This window comes from Staurois parvus, unplaced genomic scaffold (assembly GCF_062004578.1).
Source record: "Staurois parvus isolate SC_StPar_1 unplaced genomic scaffold, SC_StPar_1.0 ptg000145l, whole genome shotgun sequence".
NCBI lineage: Eukaryota > Metazoa > Chordata > Amphibia > Anura > Ranidae > Staurois > Staurois parvus.
The window spans coordinates 20,734,701-20,760,822 of NW_028317941.1; the positions used below are offsets into that span (position 1 = coordinate 20,734,701).

General features: G+C 45.0%; 1 protein-coding gene across 1 annotated transcript in view; it reads right to left on the reverse strand.

The window, feature by feature from the left end:
- Positions 1–26,122, reverse strand: part of BCOR (BCL6 corepressor) — a 302,507-nt gene that overhangs the window by 212,802 nt on the left and 63,583 nt on the right. Inside the window, exon 2 of the mRNA XM_089673919.1 lies at positions 13,663–13,778. The gene's annotated coding sequence lies outside the window, so the exon portion shown is untranslated. The remainder of the gene's footprint in view (positions 1–13,662; positions 13,779–26,122) is intronic.

Sequence of the window (26,122 nt, forward strand, 5' to 3'; positions counted from 1 at the left end):
AATCCCTCCACTGGCTTCCCATTGCCCAACGGATAAAATTCAAAACATTAACAATAACATATAAAGCCATTTATAGCTCTGCCCCAAATTACAAAATTACATCAGCAATCTTGTCTCCAAATATCACCCAAACTGTACTCTCCACTCCTCACAAGACCTCCTGCTCTCTAGCTCCCTTGTCTCCTCCTCCCATGCTCATTTCCAGGACTTCTCCATAGCTTCCCCATCCTCTGGAACTCTCTACCCCAATTTATCAGACTATCGCCTACTCTGCTCACTTTTAGGCAATCTCTGAAAACCTATCTCTTCAGGGAAGCCTATCATGCCCTCAGCTAACAATGGAATCTTCTACTCTTCCTACCAGTCCATCCCCCACAGTTACTACCTTTTGTACCACTAGCCCCTCCCTCCTAGATTGTAAGCTCCAAAGAGCAGGGCCCTCCTATCCCTCTTGTATTGTTACTGTATTGTCTCCCTTTATATTGAAAAGAGCTGAGCAAACTGTTGGCGCTATATAAATCCTGTATTATAATAATAATAATAGGTGGAACAATACAAACCGCTCTTAGATTTGCGGTATGATAAATAATGCCCACGGTTAATTGTTCAGTGGTAAGGCCTATAGATTGTTATTTCATCAATATAGGTAGAAGTAGACATGCCACTCACACTGGATAATTTCAGCCAGATTGGGAATCGGCCTCAAGTCTAATGCCCAATGCACACAGGGCATTTGGCCATCTCTCCTAAACGCCATTCCTCCTGGCAGCAGCGTTTTGTCAGAAAAAAAAACAATTGATGTATGTCAATATGTAGGCGCATCAAGCACTTGGGCATTCATTTCATTGGCAAGAATAATAATTTATTCTGGCAATTAAAATCAATTAACCCTCAAGCACTAAATTCACCTTGCATTATTGTGCGTTCCGACGCATTTACACGCGTCAAGCGTTTTTTTCTGCCAAAAACACTGCTGCTCCTGGACACGTTGGCAGTTTTTCTTTTCTAGCAATAAACACCTATGTATGCATGGACACAAAGGCTAAGATGTAGGGGTATTTAGAGAGGGAAAAAAATGCCAGATGCCCCTAAAAGCAGCATTTTAAATGCTTAGTGTGCATGAGGCCTAAAAACATCTGCAGACATTGCCGTGCGAGAGAACATGCAGGAAAAACAGCTGCAGCATGTGCTTTCCCCATAAAATCATGAGATTCATATTTATAGTGGAAGTTGGACCTAAATCCATCTTTAGGTCATATCATGTCTGTATGTGTGAACGTCCTCTGATGGCTATGGCCAGGTTATGACGATACAAATACTAGGAACACTTGCAGGCTTATTAAAAAAGGTAGTGTAGGTATTGTTGGTTTTGGCATATTTAGTCAGCCTGCAGCATGAATAATCACAAGGATGGCCCAACAAGACACAATCAGGAATACGTTAAAGAATTAAATAAAGCTGTATGTGACCACTTCTTCTCAAGTGTGGGGAGAATCTCAGGTTTTTCCTGACTTCCAGTGATCTTAAGCACCTTTTCCTGGAAATCTGTATCACTGTTAACAGCTTGCCGTCCGCCCCATAGCAGAAATACTGCTACAGGGTGGTACGGGTGTGCAAAATCACGTCTATATACACGTGATTTTGTATTCTTGGGTAGGGGGCACATGCGAGCTGCGTGCATGCCATACCCACGCCGCCATTCGCAGCCTCAGCTGTCAATCACCAGGTCCCGGCCTGTGATTACTTGCCGGCACCCGGTGATCGCAAGTATTATCAGTGGGAGAGAACTGTATGTAAACAATACAGTTCTCTCCCGTCAGCTCCTGCACACTGCTTTGTATGGCTCTGCATAGCAGAGCCATACAAAGCAGTGTGCTTAGAGTGAAGCACACACACAGCACACAGGGATGTTCGATTCCTGTCGCCCGATGCCCGGGACATGTAGTTCCAGGCGCCGGGCAGGTAGTTTTTTTATACCTTTAGCCCTGCTGTGGAAAGCAGCGGGCTCACGTGTCAGGTGGAAGCATTCGTGCGGCAGCGCTGCTGCCCGATTGCTTCTACATAGTGCAAGCCTTTCACCCCCCTCCCGTGAGGTCTCCCGGGCTCCGCTTGCCCATCTGTGGGCCTGGGACTGGCTCACCGCCATCGGCTAGAGGGTAGGGAGGAGAACGGACACGTCTGCTCCCCTTCTTTTCCTGGCCCAGAAGGGACGTTATGTCACTTCCGGGTCTTCGTTGAGAGATTCCCAGCCATGGAAGCTGGGAAAGGATGTAATGCAGTGCGATGTGCACCACATTACATTCAGTGGAGCACGGGGGAGACATGCAGGGTCTTTTAGACCCTGCATGCCTCAATAAAGAGAACCTGTCATCAAAAATTACATAGTTAAAAAACAGCAAAACATTTTTTTCTAATTGTAAAAAATGAAAGTTACACCCAAGCATATACCATTCCCCCTCTCCCAAAAAAAATTTAACCCCCACATATGCGCAGGTACAAATGTAAAAGCACACGCTGGGGCGCCTATGCATGCAAACGTCGATTGCGATACACATATCGCCGCACACATCAGACCCCCTCAATAACTGATGACCTATAAGGAGCTTTAAAAGTGTCAACCTACAGAAGATGTAGGGTACTGAAGTTTGTTGCCATTTCACGAGTGCACACAAATTTAAGGTTTGACAAGTTGGATATCTATTTACTCGCTGCAGGCACATCTTTCATATTTTACAAAAAAATAGGGTAATTTATTGTGCCCTGAAATTAACATACTTGTATTATTTACTGAAATGTTGCAGTAATATCATGCAACATAAAAAAATGGAACTATCACTATTTTATTTTCTAAGGTCTCTGCTTTCAGAAAATATATAATGTTTGGGGGTTAAACGTTTAAATCACCATAAAGCCCCTTATGTTTTTAAAAGCCCCAGACATTCCTAATATCGCCTCTGATTTAAATACAGTTTTGGTTAAAAATGTAGTTATTTTTTTATCTGGACAAGTAAATAGTTATGAGGGACAAGTAGATTGGAGTACCGATTTAGTCCCTGGAAAAGGTAGGTTTTTTCATAAATTTCCACACCTCTGAGCACATAAACAGTACACAGTTAACCCTTTGATTGCACACAGTTAACCCTTTGATCACCCCAGATGTTAACCCCTTCCTGCCCAATGTCATTAGTACAGTGTCAGTGCTTTTTATTAGCACTGATCACTGTATTGGTGTCACTGGGGATGTCAGTGACACCAAGTCAGTTCCCTCCAGTGTCCAAATGCCCGCCGCAGTCAAGCTATAAGTCGCTGATAGCCACCATTACTAGCAATTTTTTTTTTTAAATTCCAGTATATATGCCGTCATTTGTAAACGCTATAACTTTCACGTAAACCAATTCATTTACACATATTGGGATTTTTTTTAGCAAACACATGTAGCAGAATACATTTTGGCCTAAATTTATGACAAAATTAGATTTAAAATGTTTTTTACTAGACATGTTTAAAGAACTTATACTATTATTAATTTCTTACCCTCCCTGTCTGCAGTCTCCCTTGTTAAATATTAATATACAGTAACACACAGTATTCAGGTTTGTGATCGAATACTTTATCTGGAGGATTTAAGACGGTACGCCTTTCTAAACTTCACACCTGTTACCAAATCGTCTTAGCTACTTTTATCTACTAGAAGGAGTAGATAGGAGAGACAGACATGCAGTGAAGAATTCTGGATGAGAAGGTTCCTGGTCTGATGCACACAGTGGCATCAGCTGTCAAGTATTTGTTTTATACAAGCTATAGTCCTATGAACAATAATCTAAATATTAGTAAGTTAAAAGTGATGCAATGCAGTTTTTTAATAAAGGTACCCATATATTTTTAGCATTTTCTGATTGGGTTTGGATGACCAGATCTGTTGCAGATCAGGTAGCCTGATCTTCAAGTGTATTTTTCTCTCCCCCATCATTTAAAGCAGGGCCTGTTCACACCAAACGAGAATAATCTGCTTTTGCTGGACGTTTGCTGGTGCCATGAATTGTTAATGGCACACCAAACACATCTAACAAACCCAATAAAATGAATGGACTGTCAAAACCGGAAACCAAGCATTCTAATGTGATCTGGCCCTCAATCTTTACATTAGTGCAAGTTATGCAGGTCTCCCCATCAGGGACAAAAGCAGCAGTAAAAACCTGACAGAGGACCTAACCCTTAAAACAACCTCTGTTCTTTTTAATACGAGGACAGTCAACCAAGTAGGCAAACTTGCACATTTCTAGAGATACTGCTTTAAAATATCACAACTGATATTTCAATTTCAAGACGGTACTGGGGATATAAACTAAATGAATTGTTTAAGCTCTATTGGATACTCCAGCAGTAAAGCTGTTTCACTGTCAAAATACAGTTGCACATTCAATATCATTTTTCTATCCAATGTTGATTGCCAGTTCTCTGTTGACAGAAAAAAAAACAAAAAAAAAAAACGAGGCATCTATAGCCAGCTTGAGTTTAAGACAGACCATAGATGATGTGATTTTCTTTCCTGCAACCATAGGTCAGTATGGTCAGGTCAGGTGCAACACAGTCAGGTCAGGTGCAACACAGTCAGTATTGAAGGGAGAAACCCTCCCGTGGAGCTATCATGTTCTCCCAGCAGGGGGGCCAGGGAGTTGTCCCTGTCGGGAGAACACAATGATTATTGCTAGCGGCTATAATCTTTGGCAATTTATTATTTATTTATTTCAGGTACTTATATTGCGCTGTCAATTTACGCAGCGCTTTACATATATATTGTATATTCACATCAGTCCCTAACCCTCAAGGGGCGTACAATCTAAGGTCCCTAACTTACATTCACACATACACATACCCAGAGCAAACCCACGCAGGCACAGGGAGAACATGCAAACTCCAGGCAGGTGGTGCCGTGGGTGGGATTCAAACCAACAACCCTAGTACTGCCAGGTGGAAGTTCTAACCATTTAGCCACTGTGCTGCCCCAATAACTGCATGCTAAAAATCCAACATGCTGGTTGTACCCAAGTCGATCGATGGAGATTTGATTCATTTATGGGTGGCATAAGCTCCAAGGTCAGCACACCTGCCTCTGCAATTATGGTTGGTCTCGCTCTCCCCGCAAGGTTTATAATTCAGTTTTATTACCCATTCAGACTAAGGTTTGCATTAAGGTGCATTACATTATGCTGTGTTAAGGCAGAAACACTCCAAAAATCAGACAGGCACCATTTTTTAAACACGAGGCACAGCATGCCACATATAATGTGCTACTGTGCAGTGTGTTGTGGTGCCACTGAAATGAATGGCAGTTATTCATTACCATTCATATACATGTTGTGGTGAGTTGCCCCAACGTGCAGTAAAACATGACTGTCTAACTGGGTCTTCGCATTATGAAGCATTGGACAAACGTTGTTTCAAAATGACTACAACAGCAGAGGTGACACTCCAAGGAGGGTGAGAAGAGAGTCATAAACTATGGTAGGGAGATCACACCATTGGAGTGTTCAAAAGATAAATCATTCCAGTGGGTGACTCAGCCCTAGACCACACCTATGACTTAAATATCACATTTGGTCTGACTGACTCTATAATTATTTTGTAATGATCTGTCCTCAATCAGGTCTTGGTACAGTGCGGTACAAGCCATTCCTTATCTCTGCTCCGGGTTTAAAAATATACCCATAGACATGCTATAAACAATGAAGGCAATGTCACAAAGGGCTGTAAAACCTGGCACTCAGCAGCTAATTTTAACCTTTACTCTTTGTTATTGTCCATGTAGAACTGGAACGCTCTCATGCTCATTCAAGTGACAGGAAGCCAAGAACTATAGTGTATTAATTAGAATGGAAGTGAAAAGTGATGTAGGGTGCTGCACATAGCTTCCTGAAAACATCACAGCGCCTTCATTTAGTACTTCACCCAATAGCCTTCAGCCCTGGTGAAAGCAGTGGGCTGGCTTTGGGGAGGAGCTATGGGGGTATCAAAGCAGCTTAATAGGTACATGTCAGTCTGGAGGAGTGGGCAAAAGGCATCTGCATGTAGACTGCCAAGGGCAACACCCCCATGATTGAAACAACTGAAATCCAATGAATGAAAGGGGAGGGTCAGAGAAAGAAAGGCTGTGGGGGAAAGTTTTAAATGATGATGGATGTCCTCCAGCTAGAAAAAAAGTGGAATCCATCTTCTGATACAAAGTGAGAAGCTCACAGTGCGCAGTGAACTCAGAGTAAGTAATTTCAGTACAGGTAAGGAACCTGTACAACTGTGGACCTGTAGGAAAGGCAGAAGCAGAACTACCCCTTGGGCTCACCTGCAACTGTGTTAAATTTTGTACGCTACTTAAAATAATAAGACTTAATTGTCATTGTATAAAAACATACAACAAAAATCCCATTTGCATTGCTGAATGGTGCATTAAATAATTAACACAGTGACACAAAAAAAAAAATCTATATACACATTAATAATAATTAAACCGATATAAAAAAAAGAGGTTTAATTATGTACGTAATTGTATAACCAGCAGTCAGAGAACGCATGTACAGGGTTAAAACGCACTCCTGTTTGTATTTGCATGGGTGTGCCTGTCTCCCGATGTTTCGCTGACGGTTTGAAAGGGAACGGCTCTCTCCACGTCTCCTTCCACTTTGCGTACACACAGGCACGCGAATATGCATTATGTACAGACAGCTCAGCTGTTGCACACCTCTCCTCTGGGGAACAGGCTATAAATAGACTGAGCAGTTTGACATGACACTCTCTATTGAACCAACCATTGGGACTGGACGGAGAGCCCGTCAATACCCTCGCTGCAAATAATTACATTTCGCCTACTTTACCTTTCTTCCCCAATGCAGATCAGTTTTGCAAATTTTACAGACGCAATGGTAAGACCATGTAGAGGTGCAATAATAAGCACTACCAATTGCTGAAAGAAATTGTGGTCATACCAAGATTTTCCATCCAAAGAAAAGTGAATCTTGGACTTGTTATTAGCAACAGCTCTACAGTTTTTTGTAATTGTAAGGATGCATGTAATCAGTTCAGAATGAATGGCACCACAGTGCACCAACACACAAAGTGCATTGCAGCACACCAAAGTAACCCATGCATCAACATGCATGTTATTACAAAGCAAAGGAGAGAACCACAACTTTTAAGTACACGTAAAAGTTAGAACAGCCACAGATAAACAAAATGTAACTGAATTTTGTTTGTTGACTGGAAATGGAAGCTGCTTTCAACTATACAGGTGAAACTCGAAAAATAAGAATATCGTGCAAAAGTTCATTTATTTCAGTAATGCAACTTAAAACGTGAAACAAATATATGAGATAGACTCATTACATGCAAAGCAAGATAGTTCAAGATTTGTCATAATTGTGATGATTATGGCTTACAGCTCATAAAAACCCCAAATCCACAATCTCAGAAAATTAGAACATAACACCTGCAAAGGGTCCTGAGCCTTTAAATGGTCTCTCAGTCTGGTTCAGTAGGATCACAATCATGGGAAAGACTGGTGACCTGACAGTTGTGCAGAAAACCATCACTGACACCCTCCATAAGGAGGGAAAGCCTCAAAAGGTAATTGCAAAAGAAGTTGGATGTTCCCAAAGTGCTGTATCACAGTTCCCATCAACCACAGGGATTTGTAGTGAATGTGGGCGGGTACACTAGGCCTGTACATGTTGAATGTGTCTGTGAGTCCAAATCCTCCCGCCACAGCAAGTGGGGCTGAATTACATCACTACTTCGTGGAGAAAGAACTACAGAAGAGATGTGCCAAGACCAATGGCTGGGAGAATAGGAGACATAGCAGCCACTGGTCTTACAAGCAGGAAACAAAAGAAAATTACCGGTTTGATTTGAAAATGAACAGGCTATTTCAGAGCTACTACTGAGTGAACCAGAAGATGACATATTCAGTGAAGGTAGGAAATCAGCAACAAGGACATGTAAAGAATTTTTTGCCCGGAGTTCTGCTTTAAAGTTTAAATTTGAGAAACCACTGACAGGTTTTTAGTAACAGAAGAGACCCTAGTGATAGTCCTAGTGCTCTGTGTCATGGTGAAGTGACTCCCATGTGCATGGTGTCATCACGGCCCAGACATTCAAGCAACTGGAGAGATTGAACTCGGATGGAATATTGGAAAAAGATAGCAGCACCTGGTACCAGCTGATACAGTGACAGTGCAGCGCTGGACAGCTGGTTTGACAGGTAAGTCTGCCATAATGTGCTAATACACAGTGCAAACAAGCACACTATGGCATAAACCACATGGGCCTATTAAAAAAAGCAGAGTTTAATATGGCTTAGTGGGCATTTAACCCTTGCAGATGGGGAAATCCCAATGCAAGGTTTTTTTGTTGTTGTGTGTTTCAGGCTAGGAACACCCTTTCTTTTGGCATAACCACATCTGAGTAATGGTAATACATAGTAACCATTTATACAGGCAGGTAGTGACATCAGATACTACCACCTAAGAAACAACATGGTAACAATAACCAGGAAAGACAAAATAACAATATACACTTAGTCACATTCTACAGATACAAGCAGGTCTGAACTACAGATTATAAAGCATATTACTTCAGATACCTGTAAATAAGAACGTATACAAATCACAAAAAGAGAAAAAAGGGTCCAGATTTTGTATCGAAGGATCAGTTCACACTAGGAATTGCACAGGAACAAGCTGTGTGTTTGTCAAACAGGGAGGGACACACACACTGACTGAAATTTGTTCAGTTCAGCAGAGACTAGTGGAATTTTGATCACCTATGGCCAGCTTTAGTTTATGTTCACTATTGCATCTGAAAACATGAGTCCTAAATACGTCAGAATACTCCGAGGGGTCTATTTATAAACGTTTTCACATAAAATTTACAAAACTTTAATGTAAGATTTACACTTTTTTCTACCAGGATTACATTAGGAAAATGTGTGAATCCTGGGTGAAAGTTGTGTGAAAATATTTATAAAGTTACTGCTAAGCAATCAACTGCTGTTTGCGCAGATATTCTACCAGTCCTATAATAACATTGGAAGAACAGACTAAAAGATCTGGTGTATAGGAAGCAGCACTAAGGGCTCGTTCACACTTGACTTTATTTCTAACTCTTGTCAAACGCTCCTATAGCGTTTTACAGGCGTTAGACAGGTGTTTGGGAAGCATTTTTAATGCTCCTCAAACGCTCTCCAAACACTCCCAAAATGCCCTATGTGCAGTTTTGAGGCAGTTGAAACCGCACCACAAACTCCTATAATGAAGTTAAATGGTATTAATGCTCCGCAACCGCACCGTAAATGCCTGCCAGGTGTTTGCGGATTGACACCATAGACTTGAATGGGAGGCTTCAACTCCTCATGACTCGACACGAGGTGTCAGTTTTGCGACACTAACGCTTCCGTGTGAACAGCACTATTTGCTGCCATGTGCAGAATTTAAAAGAAGTTAAAAACGCTTTCCAAACGCCTGTCTGACACCTCCTGACAAAGCTAGTGTGAACGTAGCCTGATAGGCCTCATGCACACTGGGCATTTAGCCCCTGTGCATGAAATTGTGACATTTTTGTGTGGGTGGGAAGCACAAGTGCACCGTCCAGCCATGCTGCCTGCAGCCTGCAAAGCTCTATGAGCTCTGCTGTGGCTGAATGCTGCACTATGTGGTACTAAAGTTTAGGATAGTATGCACCCTGGATCAAATGCCCGTAATATAGACTTCTTGCATTGTGGACATTCATCCATGGGTGCACACTGCTCCAAAAATTGTACCACACGGTGCAGTGTCCGGCCGCAGCAGCTTGTAGTCTCTCTTAGTCTTGCAGGCTGCTGGCAGTGGGGCTGGATGATGTGGCTGTGCCTTTTGCCTGCAACGACAAATCATACACAAGGGCTAAACTCCCAGTGTGCATAAGGCCATAAATGCCACATAGCCTTAAATGTCAATAAACATCTCAGCCACCAAGAATAGAGAATGACAAATGGCAGACCTATCTAATAGAATGATCAGCCACTGCACATCAATGGGCCAGAAAATGCACCTGCAGTTGTTTATTGTGTGTTGTGATGTAGGTACATTCCTTTCATGTATTGGGGTGCAATTCAAAGTGAATGACACCTCAATGCCCTAAAGTGTGTTACCACAATGTATAGAAGTAAAGCCAGTATAGTTACCTGGTCAGTCCTGACTCATTGTGTAAAATACAAACAGCAACAAATCACTGCAGAATCTAAAACAATTTGGCATGCAAATGAAACAGCAATGTTTGCACAAATATTTATTGCGGCAACTTTCACCCGCTCATTGGAGACCTGCCTAGAACACAGTGTCTGCTTAGTTCTGCCACAAAGTCTAGACTGCATATACGAGAACGCTGGAGCTATTTTTTTTATTAGGCCCACTGTGGACTTTTGTCTATGAATGTCTTATACTGCTCACTTTAAAGGAAGAATTTCCTAAGTGGCTGCCATTGTTAACTTCTCCATTTTCAAATACTAGTTACCTGGCTGCCATTGTTAACTTCTCCATTTTCAAATACTAGTTACCTGGCTGTCTTTCCACCTTCCTTCAAACTCCCTTGATATTTTAGCTGAGGGATGTCAGGTGGGAGGCAGCTGACACAGCAACCCACTGAGTGGATTTTGGCCGAATGCTGAAGAACTGGCTGAAATTCACTCCTCGTATGACAAGCTTTACTCCAGCTTTGTGACCCGTTAAAAGGTGGTGGCTTAGCCATGCAACTTTAATTTTGAAATTGACGTCAACAATGGCAGGAAAGGTTCACTTTAAAGTGGTCCTTTGTCTAAATTAGGTTGTGTTAGACCTTATATACTGTAGCTATAATTGACAGAAAATTGTACGAAAAATACTGCTTTTGAAGCGATCGCACAATAATCTGTTCGTTAGTACACAGCTTTCATCTGAAATTATTAGAAGAGACAAGCATGAAAATGTTTTGTTTGTACGATACCAGATCATACGATTTTCATCCGTATATACAATACAGACACATTACATCACTTTCAAATTTTTATTCTGTTGTACAAGAATTTTTGGAACTTTAGTAACCTCTTCACTTTTGATATGAGACTAGCATGCAAAAAAAAAAAAAAAACAGCCGATCATTTGTCCAATATTCTCATCTACTGTACGGGTTACTGTTTAACCTCTTCACGCCGGCCGAACGCAAATGTGCGGCCTCCCGGCATCTGGGCCTAGATGCCGAGCAGCCGCACATTTGCGTTCTATTAAAAAAGGACATATGTGCCGAGAACACGCGCCCTGCGCGCTCCCAGCACACATGTCCGGTACTTACAGGAACTCACTCACTCTCCTCTTTCGATCAGGACCTTTCCCGCTCATGTGACTGCCGTGACGACACATCACGGCAGTCACATGACCCTAAACCCCGCCCCGCCTCCTGGCTTCTGAAGCTCTTAAAGGGCTGGAGGTGCTGGCGTGAAGGGGTTAAAGTTAAAGTAAACCTGAAGACCAGCTTTAAAACTTTAATCATCACCCTCTAGATCTACAGGGACTGTGTAAACATTCACTGTGCACCTTTCATTTGTCCTCCACATGCTTTGGAATTTTCAAAAGGAATTGAATTATTCCAATGTGTTTAGCAAAATAAAAAAAAGGTCACCCAAGTTAATTTGAGGTGGCCCTGTTTGAGAAAGTGTGTTTTGACACTCATGAACCCTATTTGATCAACTCTGTCTCCTATCATATAAACACAAGTGACAAGGAATTAGAAGTTGGGAAGCCATTTGCACACAAATGCCAAACAAATCATTCCATGTCCTGGCAATCAAGAACAAAGCCTTTATCTTTATCTGCAGCAAGATGTTTAAAGGTGATATGACCATGGAAATGCCTGAACATCTAAATCAATATGAAGCACATGCCATTTTCTGTTGCCCTTTAACACTCAGTAGGTAACTATCCTGCTTGGAGACCATAGATATCCTGCTTAATACTCCCAAACATTCCCAGGATTTTTTGATATTCCCATACATAGCCATGCCAGCCTAAAGCTGACAACAAATTATGATAGCATTTTGGTCAACAGTGTTGTTCAATTAATGTGTGACAAAGACACACAGACCTGGCCTTTTCATTAAGAAGTCAAGCCAATGTCTACACATGCATAAAAGTCACTGTGCAAGTGCTTAGCATATTATTGCCATTTTCTTCATGACTACATGTCTTTGGAGACTCTAGTATTTGGTGAAGGCCTACAAATACATGACGTCTGTGGCCAGACAGCACGTTACAGGTGTAACGTGGCTCTCATATTTAAGTCCCTTTCACACGGGGTAGATTCCTTTCCGATCCCCTCTGCTGATCGGAGCAGAGTAGGTGGATGACACATCTGTGTCTGTCAGTATCTGCAGAGCAGACACAGACAGTGCACGCTCTGTTCTATAGGCAGCCACTGTCTGTTTACACCAAACTACCTCCGATTCGATCCACCCACTCAGAGAGGAACGGATCCCTTTCAGTTTGTTTTTAGCGGACCAAATCAGAGGTAGGCAGGTGTAAACGGACACAAGTCCGTTTACACCCACCAGTCCATAGAGATGAATGGACTGTCCGATCAGGTCTGCCTAAAAAATTGACAGCCTTAAAAGCTGATTGTAACAGTCATGTGATGGGGCCTTAAAAGCAAACTTATAAGCCTGATTGATCTGTAATTCAAATAATTTTGGATATTGGATACAGGCACGGTACTCAGGGAACATATTCACTATTAATTACTTAGATGGCACCTGTTTGCTCCATCACATGTGAAAACCGCCTTCATGCTACAGTATATTCAGTATGTTTATTGCCAGGCAAGGAACGCAAGATAAAGTAGTGCTTTGATTCAGTCTTGTCCTTGCTGTGTAGTCCCAGTGTCCAAGAAAACATCTATCTTTTTCCAGGCACTTGTAAGTCCTGCTTGTGTCTTCTATAATCAGAGCTTTGTGTAAGCGCAGGAGAATGGTGAGGGCTGCCCGCAATCTAACAGCTGTCACATTATTTGCACTAGCTGTAAACAGCCTTCACATTCTCTTCTTACCGCATAGTTAAATCCAGGCTAACAATTCACAGCGAGAGCTCAGCAACAGCACCAGTCTTGTGTCTGCTTCTGGTGCTTGAGTTGCAGCTGGCGACCTCCCTTACAAGGGATCCCCTCTTACCCACCTGCCAATGCAACCAGGCTGTGCCAACATCCCTTTAATCAGCTACATTACCCATGTGCCAGTACAAGGTTATTTCCTGCTGTTACAAGGTAACAGTTTGCCCGATTCAAAAAATCCTAAAGTACAAATTAAGTTATTACACCCGCCACACAAACATATACCCCTGCTGCAGAATTAAGCTTTCCTTTCACTTTGGAGAGATTTTCACTCACTTCCAGTTGTGAGGACAGAAAGCAAAAAGAAAATTTCTTCAATGGGAAAAAAACAGTATTGAACAATTGTAGGGTATTTTAACCCTTTCCTACTCGATACAAAGCTTGATCTGGTCAATCGGTTGGCTCTAGATACACTTTAAAGTACAATTCTACTTTTCTCAGAATTTCCAAATTGGATATAGTAACACAAGGATTTCCAATAATTAACTAAATAAAATGCCTTACCTTTGCACTTTTATGCCTGTATGGGCTGTTGAAGCATCTATTAAGCCCAATGTCCCAATAATTATCTCAAAGCACTGTTCAGTATGGCATCTGTCAATGTGTGGTAAAAGGCTGATCTATAAGTACAAAAGAGAACATGAAATAAAAACTAACATTGAGATGACCATAGATTAGTCAGTTGTGTAATATTCTTAATTTGGTGATGCCTAGACTTATTTCAGTTGAGGTTCTTGCTGTTCTGAATGATGTATGCAGCTGATAACTGCCCAATGGTTTTCTACTGAGCCTATACTGCTCATAGATTTTTGTAGGCACTTTCTGGACTCCCCATGAGCTAAGAAAAGAATGATAGAATGGGGCTTTTATCAGTTTTTCACTGGATTTCTTCTCCTGGTTTTAGGTGACCTATTGCTTTCCTGTTATTACAATAGAACAAAGTCACCAAGTCAAACCTCTGTTATCTTACAGGGCTGATTATCTCTTGTTTCAGAAAATTACTGCATTTCAAACATTTTTTCTAAGGAAAAAACTATTTAGTGGAAAACTATAATGGTGTTGAGTCAATTTTTTTAAATTATTATTTTTAACTGCTGTTTTATATATTCACTCATATTGAAAATTAAATTTAACACATAATAAAGGAATTCCAGAGAAGTGTGGATTAACTAAAGAGAAAACACAGCAGAACAGCTTGCTTTGAGGCACCTTTGTTTCAATCTTCAAAAAAACCCAAACAAACTAAAAAAAACATAGTCTCGAAAATCTCCGTAAAGATTGTCTTCTTTCAGTGCAGCTAAAAAATATACAATGTTAAAAATATCACAAGTACACCTCAGCCCTTCCAGCAGACTAAATAGGAAAAAATATGCAATGTTACATTTTTATGACTAAAAAAAAGATTAACTTTTTTTGTTAACTGCGTACCATAATTAACAAAGAAAAGAAAAATATACACAAATTCACTATACATTCAATGCAACTACTACTGGAATATTTTCCTGTTTCCCCTACCTTTACCAGTCTACTTGATGGGTGCTTTTTAGTGACCACATTTTTTTCAAATAAACAGGAATAAAAATTCCAGCAAATAGCACAATAGTCAATGATGGAAAATTCCCCTTGTATGAAAGAAATACCCGATTGTTTATAATTTTATAGCTATTGTCAGGCGCTGATTATCCTCTAGACAAAATTGCTGCTAAGAGTGTTGCAGCAGACGTTGAAGCTATTCTGTAGCTTGTGTGCCACCCCTACTGAATATTCAGAGAACCTAATGAGAGAAAAGAGTAGAGCTTGCCAGAAGCTTTTAAAACTTTGGATGAAAAACAACCCATGTGCCACCACATTTAGAGTGTCAATACATGGCCTGAATTTGGCAAAGAATAAACTCGATTTCAGCATCTCTTGCAAATGAGTGGGTAAGCATTGTGCTGTGTAGGTTTCTCTTGGAGGTGACAAGTGCTCCTGATCATTGATATTGCACGTTATTTGAAAATCTTAGTACCAACGGATGCCGGCAGTCAAATCACAAAACGAATCGCAGCCTGTCACAGCTGTATGGAAGTGTGTTTAAGGAGAAACAGATGACTTCCTATCCATCATTCTTGGCCAAATACCTGACTAGATGATGGCCAGCCGTACATGCACAATCTGGCTGTTCAATGATCACTGCACAACCATGCATGTTCACATTGGTTGGTGATTATGGAACAGAAAAGTGTGCGCGTGTTTTGTGTCTGGGGGGTATATAGGCACCAGCTTGTATTAAGGAAAAAAACAATAGTGATTACCAAGAATGGATTTTCAAATATTATCATTCTTTAATCTGGCTGGATAATCTCTAAAATGTCTGAATCTAGCAAATGCTCTCTTATCTTATGTGTATGCACCTTCAGAAAGCCATAATACTTGTCCATTTTCCAAATAATGACAGACAACCATTTATCAACTGTAATGGGTTTCCAGAAAGTGCAGTTATCAGTATTTATTTTTTTTTCAAAGTACGCAGCGAAATCTGTCAAAGATCTAAAATGAGACATTTTCTAGTAAGCTCAACAGAGCTAGTCTTCTAAAGCTTTGTATCATGGGCCTAATTTATAAAAGAGTGCAAAGAACTGTCAGCCAGACCTGCACTACAGCAAGCAATAATATTCATTTGTTCACCCCAACATACTGCAAAGGAAGAATCTCATTGGCTGCTGGTGGACAAAAACCTAACCATCTGAGACAATTCCATCAGGCTTTTCCTTAGCCGAGGCTCACACTGATGATGATGGTCTCTGTTACGAGCAAGTGCCTCCTCTTGTATTCTGAAACACCAGTGATCTGCGTTTACATCTGTCTATGAGCCATGTAAAATAATCTGGTGGCCCTCACAGAAGACTGTCTGCTCTACCCTGAGATGTCTCCAAAGATCCATTCCTCATCCTGTAGCCATCAGTCCCATGAACTTGATAGCCCCACTTGTCCTGCAGTCTAGAATGGCAGCTTTTTATGAATTTGTGTCAGGTTGAACATTTCCATAATCGTCAGTATTAGGGCAAATTACACGGCTAATCAGTCCTTAAATGGATTTTAATTAAAGAGCCATTCCAGGCTCAGTACTGTGGATTTAAGAAAATACCTTTCCTTTCCCCTCAGAGAAACAAGATGGGAGGGGGTGTATGAGACATGGGGCACTAGCCAAGAGCACATTAACGCTTTGGCTGCTGAATGATAAAAGGAAAAAGGCAGGAGTCAAATTCACCTACAGAGACAAGAAAAGGAAAATTCTGAATTAAATCAGGCTGCATTCACACTCCTGTTAGATCCCCCTCCCCTGTGTCTCCCCCTGTCATGTTTTTGAAAAATAAAAGTGTGGGGGAAGGTGGCGGAGACACAAAACACAAACGTATTTACAGTCCCCATTGAGCCAGGCTGCTTAATTTAGGCTATGTAAGGACTGAAAACATATTCTTCCCCTGCATTTATGTCGCACCTTGTCCCAATTTTGTTTTCTATTTAAAAAAAAAAAAAAGACGGAGAGACAGGACTTAACATCCATCTGAATAAGCTTTTACTACAACACATATTTTCCTCTAATTTCCTTATTTGTCACATCACACTGTTACCTTTTTATTCATAATTTGGCAATACCCCTTGGTAACTTGGGCTCTGAGTTTGTGTTAAATATATGAAGCAGGTTATGTAATGTTCTGCCCATACACTACTGATCCTTGTGTATTGGGTTTCTCTATTCCCCACAAGGCATTCTTTCCAACGTGAGTCATTTGACCCCACTCCCGTTCCTCCAACTCATTTTCCAATTGTATGAACTTGTGTTGAATTAATTATTTAAATAAATAAATAAAATAAACAAGGAGGAAATAGCACTAACGGGAAATAAGGGTGAAGACTGTTAACAGTGCACTGTGTACCAAATAAAATAGATATTGACGGAAGCTAGTATGGAAAAGTACTAAAGAGAAGAGTACAGTATAAACAGGTCAATCTAGGTCTTCCATTCAAACCTAATTGCTCACTAAAATATCAAAGTATTAGGCTCCATATACACGGGACGTTTGGAAAACACTTCTGAACAATGGAAACGGACTGCTGGAAAACGTAGGTTAAAAAAAGTCTGTTTAGCCACGTTTGCATACCGCGTTTATGCGCTTTCTTTAGATAACCTTGGGAGACCTTCCAAAATGCCCAGAATGCACTGAAAAACAGTAAAAAATTAGCTATTTCAGACATTTTGAGAGAAAGAGAGAGAGCAGTATGTGTTGAAATTACCTATCTTTTCTGGTTGTATTCACTATGGATCACATCATGAGCATAATGCAGCACATTCTACCATTTTTTCCTTCACGCAAAACCTGGAACTGACTGCGCTGGTGTGCTAGGTCCATTTGAATACATTGAAAACGCTTTTCATGCATTTCTGATGATGAAAAAAGGCTCTGGACAGCATCTGGACAGCATTTGGATATGGAACAGTTAAAAAACACTTATAAACGCAGACGCTTATAAACGCAGATAGCCACGATTACAAGTCTTTGAAACCATGATAAATTCTACTCCTGAACGCAAGTTTGTTGCATTCAAAAAACCATCTGTAAACTCAACTGCCTGTAAATGACGATGTGTACATGGGCACATAGCAAAACATTAGGGAGAGTTAAGGGGCTGCTGAAAAAACGCAGAAAAGCTCCTGAACGTGAGATTATCAGCTGCAGTGTACATGAGCCCTTAACATACATCTTTAGTAAGGCTCGGAAAAATATGTACCAACCTAAAACAACCAATTGGCAGTTTTTGTGCATTGTTCGGAGACATGTGGAAATTTGATTTGCCATTATGGGTTATTGCACTGCAAATTTTTCCCTGCATTTTTGTGATACCACATTAAAGGATAAGTTCACCTTTCGTAACATGTTACATGCTACACCCATATTCAGGGTGTAACATGTTACAAATGGACCAGCCCCCGCTCCCCCGTTTTGAAAGCAGCACAGTGGCTTAGTGGTTAGCACATCTGCCTTGCAGTAAATGGGTCATGGGTTTGATTCCCGACCATGGCGCCTCCTGCATGGAGTTTGCATGTTCTCCCTGTGCTTGTGTGGATTACCTCTGGGTGCTCCGGTTTCCTCCCACACTCCAAAGACATGCTGGTAGGTTAATTGGATCCTGTCTAAATTGGCCCTAATATGTGTATGTATGAATGTAAGTTAGGGACCTTAGATTGTACACCCCTTGAGGGTTAGGGACTGATGTGAATGTACAATATATATGTGTAAAGCGCTGCGTAAATTGACGGTGCTATATAAGTACCTGAAATAAATAAATAATCTGTCCCAATATTAAAAAAACACAGCTCTGCCTGTCTGGCTGCAATATTCATTCACAGTCTTCTGTGAATAAGAAAACTACAAGTCCTGGCAGGCTTTGCGGTGCTGTGCTAGTTCATTGAGTCTTTTGGTCAGAATGTATCTGTGTGTGCGTATGATGTACGGGCTCACAGATACACTGAAAGGACTGCAGGAGATTTGCATGGCACAAGTGAACTGCTGATCGCTGGTGCAATGCTGTAGAGGCTCCCGAAACAAAACATAAATGCAAATGCTTTTACCTGCAAAAAAATGTGCATTTATTATTTTTTGTTAAAAGGTGAACTTATTATTTAAAGTAATTGTAAATTAAAAGTTTAAAAAGAAAATAACAAACGGGTTTATACTTACCTGCTCTGTGCAATGAAATTGCACAGAGCAAGGAAGGAGTAATGACCTATTTTCTCGTTGTGCCACCATAGGAAGCTGACCTATTTTCTTGTTGTGACACAAGGAGGGTCACCCGGGCCAAGGGACCGGCTGCAGAGGAGAGCCGAGTGGTGGGTGGTTCCCCCATGTGCGCTCAGAGCGTGTGAGGGCCGGGACCCGCTGTCAGTGTGCCGGGATGTGCAGGATGGCCAGAAGGTGCCACGGAGGAGGAAGAGGACGAGGTCAGGGTGGAGGAGCCCCCCGCTCTTTTGCAGCCGCCGCTGGAGATCTTGGGGAAAATGGAACACAGGCGCCCCTCCTTGAGTGATGCTGACACCATCTGGAGGAGCCCCTGCTGGACAGGTAAATGCTTGGAGGACTGGTGCTTCCCCACTCCTGTCTCACTGTCCCCCCCGACAAACTGCCCCCCACCTGTTCTACTTCCCTCCCCCATCCCATTGCTCCCCATCCGTTACACTGCCCCCTGTCACACTGCCCCCACCTGTCACCCTGCCCCACACCTGTTCCACTTCCCCCCTCCTGTACCCAACATTGTCCCACTACCCCCCCATCTCTCCCCACTGCCCCTCACCTGTCCCTCTGCACTCCTCCTGTCCTCCTGCCTCAATCCTGTCCCATGCCCCCCGTCATGCTGCCCCCCACCTGTCCCTCTGCACTCCTCCTGTCCCGCTGCCTTGATCATGTCACGCTGCCCCCCACCTGTCCCTCTGTGCTCCTCCTGTCCCACTGCCCCTCTGCACTCCTCCTGTCCCACTGTCTCAATCCTGTCCCATGCCCCCCATCATGATGCCCCCCACCTGTCCCTCTGCGCTCCTCCTGTCCCACTGCCCCTCACCTGTCCCTCTGCGTTCCTCCTGTCCCGCTGCCTCGATCTTGTCCCATATCCCCCGTCACGCTACCCCCCACCTGTCCCTCTGTGCTCCTCTTGTCCCGCTGCCTCTCATCTGTCCCTCTGTGCTCCTCCTGTCCCCTGCCCCGATCCTGTCCCATGCCCTCCGTCATGCTGCCCCCCACCTGTCCCTCTGCGCTCCTCCTGTCCCACTGCCCCTCACCTGTCCCTCTGCGCTCCTCCTGTCTTATTGCCTTAGTCCTGTCCCATGTCCCCCGTCCCCCGTCATGCTGCCCCCCACCAGTCCCTCTGCGCTCCTCCTGTCCCACTGCCCCTCACATGTCCCTCTGCATACCTCCTGTCCCGCTGCCCCTACCCCCCCATCTCTCCCCACTGCCCCTCACCTGTCCCTCTGCACTCCTCCTGTCCTCCTGTCTCAATCCTGTCCCATGCCCCCCATCATGATGCCCCCCACCTGTCCCTCTGCGCTCCTCCTGTCCCACTGCCCCTCACCTGTCCCTCTGCGTTCCTCCTGTCCCGCTGCCTCGATCTTGTCCCATATCCCCCGTCACGCTACCCCCCACCTGTCCCTCTGTGCTCCTCCTGTCCCACTGCCCCTCACCTGTCCCTCTGCGCTCCTCCTGTCCTACTGCCTTAGTCCTGTCCCATGTCCCCCGTCATGCTGCCCCCCCACCAGTCCCTCTGCGCTCCTCCTGTCCCACTGCCCCTCACATGTCCCTCTGCATACCTCCTGTCCCGCTGCCCCTATCCTGTCTTATGCCCCCCCGTCATGCTGCACCCCACCTGTCCCTCTGCGCTCCTCCTGTCCCACTGCCCCTCACCTGTCGCTCTGTGCTCCTCCTGTCCCACTGCTTCTCACCTGTCCCTCTGCGTTCCTCCTGTCCCGCTGCCCTTATGCTGTCCCATGCCCCCATCACGCTGCCCCCCATCTGTCCCTCTGTACTCCTCCTGTCCCGCTGCCCCTATCCTGTCCCATGCCCCCCCGTCTTCCTCCCCCCCACTTGTCCCTCTGCGCTCCTCCTGTCCCACTGCACTTCACCTGTCCCTCTGTGCTCCTCTTGTCCCGCTGCCTCTCATCTGTCCCTCTGTGCTCCTCCTGTCCCCTGCCCCGATCCTGTCCCATGCCCTCCGTCATGCTGCCCCCCACCTGTCCCTCTGCGCTCCTCCTGTCCCACTGCCCCTCACCTGTCCCTCTGCGCTCCTCCTGTCCTACTGCCTTAGTCCTGTCCCATGTCCCCCGTCCCCCGTCATGCTGCCCCCCACCAGTCCCTCTGCGCTCCTCCTGTCCCACTGCCCCTCACATGTCCCTCTGCATACCTCCTGTCCTGCTGCCCCTATCCTGTCTTATGCCCCCCGTCATGCTGCACCTCACCTGTCCCTCTGCGCTCCTCCTGTCCCACTGCCCCTCACCTGTCCCTCTGCATTCCTCCTGTCCCGCTGCCCTTATGCTGTCCCATGCCCCCATCACGCTGCCCCCCATCTGTCCCTCTGTACTCCTCCTGTCCCGCTGTCCCTATCCTGTCCCATGCCCCCCCGTTTTCCTCCCCCCCACTTGTCCCTCTGCGCTCCTCCTGTCCCACTGCACTTCACCTGTCCCTCTGTGCTCCTCTTGTCCCGCTGCCTCTCAACTGTCCCTCTGTGCTCCTCCTGTCCCCTGCCCCGATCCTGTCCCATGCCCTCCGTCATGCTGCCCCCCACCTGTCCCTCTGCGCTCCTCCTGTCCCACTGCTCCTCACCTGTCCCTCTGTGCTCCTCCTGTCCCACTACCCCTCATCTGTCCCTCTGTGCTCCTCCTGTCCTGCTGCCCCGATCCTGTCCCATGCCCCCTGTCACACTGCCCCCACCTGTCCCTCTGCGCTCCTCCTGTCCCTCTGCGCTCCTCCTGTCCCACTAACCCTCACCTATCCCTCTGCGCTCCTCCTGTCCTGCTGCCTCTCACCTGTCCCTCTGTGCTCCTCCTGTCCCCTGCCCCGCGCCCCCCATCACGCTGACCCCCACCTGTCCCTCTGCGCTCCTCCTGTTCCCTGCCCCGCGCCCCCCATCACGCTTCCCCCCACCTGTCCCTCTGCGCTCCTCCTGTCCCACTGCTCCTCACCTGTCCCGCTGCCCCGATCCTGTGTCATGCCCCCTGTCACGCTGCCCCCCACCTGTCCCTCTGCGCTCCTCCTGTCCCTCTGCTCCTCACCTGTCCCTCTGCACTCCTCCTGTCCCACTAACCCTCACCTGTCCCTCTGCACTCCTCCTGTCCTGCTGCCCCGATCCTGTCCCATGCCCCCCATCACGCTGCCCCCCACCTGTCCCTCTGCGCTCCTCCTGTCCCTCTGCTCCTCACCTGTCCCTCTGCACTCCTCCTGTCCCACTAACCCTCACCTGTCCCTCTGCACTCCTCCTGTCCTGCTGCCCCGATCCTGTCCCATGCCCCCCATCACGTTGCCCTCCACCTGTCCCTCTGCACTCCTCCTCCTGTCCCGCTGCTTCAATCCTGTCCCGTGCCCCCTGTCACGCTGCCCCTCACCTGTCCCTCTGCACTCCTCCTGTCCCTCTGCACTCCTCCTCCTGTCCCACTGCCCCTATCCTGTCCCGCGCCCCCCATCACGCTGCCCCCCACCCGTCCCTCTGCCCCCCACCTGTCCCTCTCCTTCTCCACCCATCACGTTGCCCCCCATCATGCTGCCCTCCTCTTGTCCAGCTACCCCCCCACCTGTCCCAATGGCCTACTCCTGTCCTGATATCCCCCATCATGCTGCCCCCCTCCTATCCCACTTCCCCCTTCCTGTCCTGCGGCCCCCCATTACGCTGCCTCCTTCCTGTCCCACGACCCCCCCATGTCACACTGCCCTCCATCATGCTCCTGTCCTGAAGAAGTGGATCTTAAACAGCAAAGGGAGGGACACATTTAGATTGGGGTGCCCGATTTTAATCTTGCCTAGGGCAGCACAAAACCAAAATACACCACTGCCGCTAGTTGAACTGCCAGGTGTGTGCCCTCCTTTGCTGTGTCTTTTGCCTGAGAGCAGTCACACCATGGCTACATGTCAGACTGCCTATAATTACATATACAGCTTAATGGTTTACAGTGGAGTACTGACAGAGAAGATTCAAGTCCTTCAATATACAATTAGGTCCACGTATATTTGGACACAGACAAAATTTTAGTTTTTTTCAGGTATTTTTCCAAAACATATTCAAGCTATAGTTATATAATGGATATGGGCTGAAAGTGCACACTCTCAGGTTTAATTTGAGGCTATGTACATCCAAATTGGAGGAAGGGTTTAGGAGTTACAGCTCTTAAGATTAGCCACCTCCCCTTTTTCAAGGGACCAAAAGTAATTGGACAATTGAATCAAAAGCAGTTTCATGGCCAGGTGTGGGCTACTCCTTTGTTATTTCTTCATCAATTAAGCAGGTAAAAGGTCTGGAGTTGTGGTATTTGCATTTGGAATCTATTGCTGTGAACATACCGTATTTGCCGGCGTATAAGACGACTGGGCGTATAAGACGACCCCCCTACTTTTCCTGCTAAAATGTAGTGTTTGGGCTATACTCGCCGTATAAGACTACCCCTCTTCCAATGCACACCAGTGGGAGGAATAGTGCCCCATCATTGATGTCAGTGGGAGGAATAGTGCCCCATCATTGGTGTCAGTGGGAGGAATAGTGCCCCATCATTGGTATCAGTGGAAGGAATAGTGCCCCATCATTGGTATCAGTGGGAGGAATAGTGCCCCATCATTGGTATCAGTGGGAGGAATAGTGCCCCATCATTGGTATTAGTGGCAGGAATAGTGCCCCATCATTGGCATTAGTGGCAGGAATAGTGCCCCATCATTAGTATCAGTGGAGGAATAGTGCTCCATCATTGGTGTCAGTGGGAGGAATAGTGCCCCATCATTGGTATCAGTGGCAGGAATAGAGCCCCATCATTGGTATCAGTGGGAGGAATAGCGCCCCATCATTGGTATCAGTGGGGGGAATAGGTGCCCCATCATTGGTATCAGTGGCAGGAATGGTGCCCCATCATTGATGTCAGTGGGAGGAATGGTGTCCCATCATTGGTGTCAGTGGGAGGAATAGTGCCCCATCATTGATGTCAGTGGGAGGAATGGTGTCCCATCATTGGTGTCAGTGAGGGGTGGAATAGTGCCCCATCATTGGTGTCAGTGGGGGGTGGAATAGTGCCCCATCGTTGGTGTCAGTGGGGGGGGGGAATAGTGCCCCATCATTGGTGTCAGTGGGGGGGAGGAATAGTGCCCCATCGTTGGTGTCAGTGGGAGGAATAGTGCCCCATCATTGGTATCAGTGACACCAATGATGGGGCACTATTCCTCCCACTGAGACTTGCTGACCCTGTTCTCGTATGGTGCTGCTGCAGCCAGCATATGTGGTTGCAGCAGCACCTCTACACAGCACACTTACCTGCTGCTCCGGCACTCAATTTTCGTGGGGCCGCTCGGCTCCGCCCCCTCGCCGGTGATCGGCCGCCTGTGTGCCTTTCCTGAGCTACAGTTCTGGCGGCCAATCACCGGTGAGGAGGCGGAGCCGAGCAGCCGCACGAACATCCAGTGACCGAACTGAAGGAGACGCCGCGCTTCCTGGACCGGATCGTCGTGGGACTGGATCCAGGTAAGAGACATCAGCCCCTGCAAACCCCTGTACTTAATGCCGCAGCCCCCCTAACATGTGTACCGGCGTATAAGACGACCCCCGACTTTTGAGAAGATTTTCAAGGGTCAAAAAGTCGTCTTATACGCCGGCAGATACGGTACATCATGGGTTCAAAGGAGCTGTCCATGCAAGTGAAACAGGCCATTGTAAGGCTTCAAAAACAAAAACAATCTATCAAAGAGATAGCAGTAACATTAGAAGTGGCCAAATCAACAGTTTGGTACATTCTGAGGAAAGAAGAACGCACTGGTGAGCTCAGCCACATAAAAAGGTATGGACGTCCATGGAAGACAACAGTGGTGGATGACCGCAGGATCCTGTCTATGGTAAAGAAAAACCCATTCACAACATCCAGACAAGTGAAGGACACTCTCCAGGAGGTGGGCTTATCATTGTCAAAGTCTACAATTAAAAGAAGACTTCACGAGAGCAAATACTGAGGGTTAACCACAAGGTGCAAACCATTCATAAACCTGAGGAATAGAAGCACCAGATTAGACTTTGCCAAAAAACATCTAAAAAAACCAGACCAGTTCTGGAAAAGCATTCTTTGAACAAATTAAGCTAAGATGAATCTGTACCAGAATGACGGGAAGAAAAAAATGTGAAGAAGGCTTGGAACAGCTCATGATCCAAAGCACACAACATCATCTGTAAAACATGGTGGAGGCAGTGTGATGACATGGGCATACATGGCTTCCAGTGGCACTGGGTCATTGGTGTTTATTGATGATGTGACAGAAGACAGAAGCAGCCGGGTGAATTCTGCAGTGTTTAGAGATATACTGTCAGCCCAGATTCAGCCAAATGCAGCACAGTTGATTGGACGGCGCTTCACAGTACAGATGGACAATGATCCAAAACACACTGCAAAAACAACCCAGGAGCTTTTGAAGGAAAAGAAGTGGAATATTCTGCAATGGTCAAGTCAATCACCTGATCTCAACCCCATTGAGCATTCATTTCACTTGCTGAACGCAAAACTAAAGATAGAAAGACCCACAAACAAAGAACAACTGAAGACAGCTGCAGTTAGAGTCTGGCAAAGCATCAGAAAGGAGGAAACCCAGTCTTTGGTAATGTCCATGGGTTCCAGACGTCAGGCAGCCATTCCCAGTAAAGGATTCTCAACAACATATTACAAATGAACATTTTATTTATGACTACATTCATTTGTCCAATTACTTTTGGTCCCTTGAAAAAGGGGGGATGGCTACTCTAAGAGCTGTAATTCCTAAACCCTTCCTCCAATTTGGATATACATACCCTCACATTAAACCTGAGAGTGTGCACTTTCAGCCCATATCCATTATATAACTATAGCTTAAATATGTTTTGGAAATACCTGAAAAAAACTAACATTGTGCCTGTGTCCAAATATATATGGATCTAACTGTAAGTACAGCTTTCCCAGATAAACCTGTGATTATCCTAAACTTGCAGGATGCATCCCCTTCTAATTTCCTGTACCTTTTCAGGGAGAAAAAGTTATTTTTTCCCTCCCCTATTTTGGATCAGGTTGTTGGTCACCATACTTATATGATGACAATCTCTTGGTCCAGACAATTTTGAGTAACAGCCTTCTTTGTAGAAGTACTAACACACATTGCTTCACAATCTCCTACCTAATTAATCACTGAAAAAACAACAATGGGCCCTGCTGGAGGATTTCAGCTGCTTTCCC